This window comes from Cebus imitator, unplaced genomic scaffold (assembly GCF_001604975.1).
Source record: "Cebus imitator isolate Cc_AM_T3 unplaced genomic scaffold, Cebus_imitator-1.0 Scaffold4, whole genome shotgun sequence".
Classification (NCBI taxonomy): domain Eukaryota; kingdom Metazoa; phylum Chordata; class Mammalia; order Primates; family Cebidae; genus Cebus; species Cebus imitator.
Window position 1 is genome coordinate 2,748,605 of NW_016107319.1, and position 5,532 is coordinate 2,754,136.

Here is a 5,532-nt window from a genome sequence, read left to right on the forward strand (position 1 = left end):
GACAGGCAAGTAAGGTGGGAAATTGTTGGGTTAGTTCTCATGGGACCAGACACCTCCCTTGGCACCTTTCTTACCTAGTATACTGTAGATTGTGGGAGAGGACAGATTCAAGACTCAGAGTGCCTTCTGCCTGTTGTCCCTCAGGTCCCTTGCACTTTAATAGGCGGGGCCAGCAGAGATGCAGCCAGTAGACAGGTAGATCACCATCTCCCCAGTCCAGACCTGTCGTAAGAAGGCACTCTTGGCTGAGGGATTTTAGTATTGCTGGAAAAGCCTGGGGAGTGTAGGCAGTGATAAGTCTGTTGTTGCCTGTTGCTCTCTAATACAGACTTCCAAATATAACTGGGAGAGTTAACCTGTGTGACAGCATTTAATACTGCTATAGAAAAAAAGCAAGAGAATGAGACTTGCTTGAAACCAAGATGAAAACATGTATCATGCAGATCGCTAAGCAAGTAGAAGTAATTAGTTAGGTGTCATGAGTCTTGTTGAAAGTTAACATTTTTGGGCCATAGTACAGGTCATCTAAAATGAAGTAACCTGGTAAGGTACTAAGAAATAGTGGGATATAAAGAAACTTTATTGAAGTAGAATCATTGAAACTTTATACCTGTAGAGATCTTGTTCTCTCTGGCAAACCATGATTCTTTCCTAAACCCCAATGTTGTATTTTTTGTTCCCCTAGATAGTGTTTAGGACAATTAAAAACAAAAACATTAATTGCAGGGTAGTTCAGGTTGTATGGACGCAGTACTTAAGACTGCGCATTATTCCTGATACAGTGGAGTAGTTAGGCTGTCAGAACTTTGGAAGCTCAGACAAAAATGTGACGGATCTGTTTCTGCTGAATTAGAGAGTTTCACATCTTTCCCCCTAAAGTTTGGGAAAACAATTAACTAAAGGTGTACATAGTTTGTTAGATTAATTGTAGTGCATGGTAATATTTGATGCAGTTGCCTCTCCTTAAGTATTGTGATTTTCTTCCTTTATTAAGAGGGTTATGGCTCATTCCATGCTTCTCTTGGGGTATCTCTTTATTGTATTGTGTGCTATTATACTTTAGAAGATAGTTTTAAGAAACATAAAAACCATGCTTGTTAACTTAACGCAGTAGTGTACATAATAGTAACAACAGCAGGCCAGTCCCCTCTGCCCTGAAAAACTGCAACTCCCATTACGTTTTCTCATATATGATCTGTTCAACCCGTTACTGTTTTCCTGAACTTTGGGAGTTTTAAGTAATGATATATTTGAAGGGACTATTTATAATTTTCACATGTTTAAGTTGTGAAGATTTTCAAAAGTTTGAATATAAGAATTGGTGTAGGAAAAAAATGATCTTTCCCTTCAATAAATTGATAATGTAGAACTAATCTAGAATAGATTGGAGACTGAATGTATTCTTACTCTTAGGGTTCATACCTCTAATTCATACGTTTAAAACAGTGCTGTGGTGAAGTAATAGGACCCTTTGAAAGCATCTACAGAAACATAAATTATACTGAGTTGTGCTCTACTGGTTTGTGAGAACATCAGTGTATTGAGGAGAATGGTAGTTTAATTTGAATATTTAAAGAAAGTAATTTGGATGGTTCTAGTAATAGGGCCATTGTTAACTAGTAATGTAAATTAGTGACTTTAACTGGGTGTCCTTATTATCTGATTTGTTGAATTGTCTGAAGTGAAAACTATTAAGGTGCTCCTTTAAAAATGTATTTGGAAACACCATAGTTAAAGTAAATACAATGTCTGAATTCAGTCTTGCATATTACGTGCTTAGCCAAATTTATGAAGTTAAGTTAGGTCAAATTGAAAGTTTTGGAGGCTTACATTTGGGGTGAATCTAAATTCATGTGTTTGGAGAGCAAAAGGACATAGGAAAAGAATTGATCTATTGAGGCAGGCTTGACTTTATAATCAAAGCAAAGTCATACTCCTATTACTCCTATATCATGTCCTATGTATTTATCAGAGAAAACAGTTTTCCCTCAGTTTTTTTTCCCATTCCTTACTCCTACGCCCATTAAACATAGCCCAACCAAATAAATATGCTCTTAACTTGAAGGAAAATGGCAGACTTGAGATACTTGCCGAGTATTTGATGTAGACAGAGTGTGACAATGAATAAAATCCCCATTCATTACCCTTCTAAGCCTCAGAGCTCAGTTTAGTGGGAGAGACTAATGTAAACAGTTTTTGTTTTTTGTTTTTGAGATGGAGTTTTGCTCTTGTCACCCAGGCTGGAGTACAGTGGCGCCATCTCGACTCACTATAACCTCCGACGTTCCTGGGTTCGAGCAACTCTTGCCTCAGCCTCCTGAGTAGCTGGGATTATAGTCGTCCGCCACCACAGCCAACTAATTTTTGTATTTTTAGTAGAGATCGGGTTTCACTGTGTTGTTCAGGCTGATCTCTAACTGCTGACCTCATGATCCGCCCTCTTTCGCCTCCCAAAGTGCTGGTATTACAGACATGAGCCACCATGCCTGACCAACAACTTTACTCAAAAGTAGATCAATTGGCCGGGCACTGTGGGTAACACCTATAATGCCTGCATTTTGAGAGGCCGAGGTGGGCAGATCACTTGAGGTCGAGTTTGAGACCAGCCTGGCCAACATGGCGAAACCATGTTTCTATTTGAAAAAAAAAAAAAAGTATATCAATTAGTGGTTGTCAAAGAAGTTTTTTTTGTTGGTTTGTTTTGTTTTGAGACTGAGTCTTGCTGTGTTGGCCAGGCTGGAGTACAGTGGCGTGATCACGGCTCACTTCAGCCTCTGCCTCCCGGGTTCAAGCCATTTTCATGCCTCAGCCTCTTGAGTAGCTGGGATTACAGGTGCCCGCCACCATGCCCAGCTAATACTTGTGTTTTTAGTAGAGACAGGGTTTCACTATGTTAGCCAGGCTGATCTCAAACTCCTGACCTCAAGTGATCCACCTGTCTCAGCCTCCTGCCTGTCTCGGCCTCCCTAAGTGCTGGGATTACAGTTGTGAGCCACCATGCCAAGCCTCAAATAGTTTTAATTAAAATGACTTCAGTTATTGGTTATCAAGGCTAAAAGACTTAATTCAGTGCTTTATTTTGACACTTGTCTGCAACATGTTACTTTTTTTTTTCTTGTGTCCTATGGGACCCAGTCATCTTATGTTAGACTCACAGAGGATTTAAAGAGATACATATGCATGTGCTAAGTTGATTCCTGTCTTGCTTTGTTATCCTATGTCTTAAATTAACATTATAAATTTCCCAAGAGTTTAATTAATAACTGGTCACTCATTTTTATGTAAACATCATACTTGAGACCAGAAATCTTCTGAACTGCTTCGTGGATCTCTGTCTACCATTCTCACTGGTCCTCTGTTCATTCCTTCTCTTCTAGAGCTTTTCCTTACCTTGGCTTCTCTTCTGCCACATTGGCCTGCCTGACTTGTCCTCAGGCCCTGTCACTGCCCTAAATTACATTCCCCATGTCACTCTTCATATCCAAATCTGGGCCTCTGGTTTAGACCCCCTCTCTTGACTGCCAGATGGCATGTCCCCTGTCCTCTGGTGTACATCTCCAAAGTGTCCCACGGGCATTTGTCTCAGATGATGTTTCTGGTTGGACTCATTCTTCTGCCCCAGCAGCCGACTCATTGAGCCATTCAGCACATTTTCTATATGGCAGATTGAGTGCTGTGTCTGGAAGTATATAAACAATTATAGAGTGCTTCCTTCTTCTGTTGAGGCAAACAAGGATTTGGATAATTTCTATTAATGCCGTGAATGTGGTATGTGGAAGATACTCTGAGGGCAGAAAGGGCTATTTCACAGTACAGCCCCCTTTGTGCTGCTCATGGCAGTCCCTCTAGAGGAGGTGAGCCTGAGCCATTGGGCAGATATTTCAGCTGTCACTTCCCAGTCCTGAGCTGATGACGCTAGTCCATCTTTCATGAGACCATTGGAGTGATCTTTCTGATCTTGTCACTTCTTGGTTTAAAGTTTCCCTGGGGCCTACACAGTGAAGTTCAAATTCAGCATGCTATTGTAAGACCCTTGTGATCTGGTCTTAACCATAGGTCAGGTATCCTATACATAGTGTTTATCTCGTGAATATCTCTATGCTCTTTGAGTCCAGCTCCTACCCCTACGTGTTCATACCTCACTTCTGTGACACAGCCTTCCTTCAGGTCTCCCAATCTCTGTAGCCTCCCTAAATTGTGCATTTGCTTTGCTGCATGATTTGTTTCTGTGACTGTCCCAGTCCCCTGGGGCCACATTATAGCAGGGACCTTGCCTTTGTCCTTTTGGCCTTGATACAACATAGCGAAGAACATGACATAAATGTATTCTGAGTTTACCACTGGGGTTATCGCAGAGACCTGCTAAGTGAATGAATACAACACAGTGGGGACCCAGAACCTGTAGAAAGAGTTGAGAATTACAATCCCCAGATAGCTACAATCAGGGTATAATGTAACCTGTTTGCCTAGGGTGCTACATGATAATCTTGAATTAGAACAACTGAGACTTACATGGGACCATAGGGTGAAAACCGTTAAAGCTACTCTTTCAGTGTTTACTTTATAAAAGCATTATACTGGCTCCCCTCCTCCCCTCCCCATCACAAAAAAATAAATAAATAAAATAAAATAAAATATAAGCATTACACTAAGGAGGTTCTCGTTTAATCCTCACACCTACCCTGGGTTATTAACACTTGGTTGATGAAGAAAGACTCACTTGGCTAAAATAGGAAGGAGGTTAGTAAGTGGTAGAATAGATACTCCAGTCTTGTCTCTAAAATACATAGTTTTTGAATTTATAAATTTTTAATTTTCAATATATTTCTTAATTTTTTATTTTTTGTAGAGTTGGAGTTTCGTCATGTTGCCCAGACTGGTGTCAAACTCATGGGCGCAAGCTATCTCCCCCATCCTTGTCCTCCCAAAATGTTGGGATTACCGACATGAGCCACAGTGCCTGGCCTCAAAGTGCATACTCCTAGCCACTATGCCCTTATATTTTTAGAATTTCTGTCTGCTGCATCATCCTCGCCGAGACCTAGAGCTTAGGTGTTCAGGTGGGAAAAATCTCAAGGCTTTTCTTCTTGAAAGTCATCAGAAATGATGCAAATTTTTATTTTTCTGGGGTTTTCCCCATAAGCAAATCTGGATAACTAGGCTTAAAGTTGAATGACCAGCTGTATCCCTGGTTCACTGTTAGGAGGAATACATAGGCTTGCTCTGTAGGCTCTTTTCCTTGTGTAACCTTGGGCGACATGCTCAGCCTCTCCAAGCCAGTCTGCTTTGTGAAAGGTGACATACTCACTTATAAGATGATTTATTGCCGGGCGCGGTGGCTCAAGCCTGTAATCCCAGCACTTTGGGAGGCCGAGGCGGGTGGATCACGAGGTCAAGAGATCGAGACCATCCCGGTCAACATGGTGAAACCCCATCTCTACTAAAAATACAAAAATTAGCTGGGCATGGTGGCGCACGCCTGTAGTCCCAGCTACTTGGGAGGCTGAGGCAGGAGAATTGCTTGAACCCAGG

At 41.3% G+C, this 5,532-nt stretch overlaps 1 protein-coding gene across 1 annotated transcript in view; it reads left to right on the plus strand.

The window, feature by feature from the left end:
• CUNH16orf72 (chromosome unknown C16orf72 homolog) overlaps positions 1-5,532 on the plus strand; it is a 29,179-nt gene that overhangs the window by 15,239 nt on the left and 8,408 nt on the right. The window lies entirely within an intron of this gene.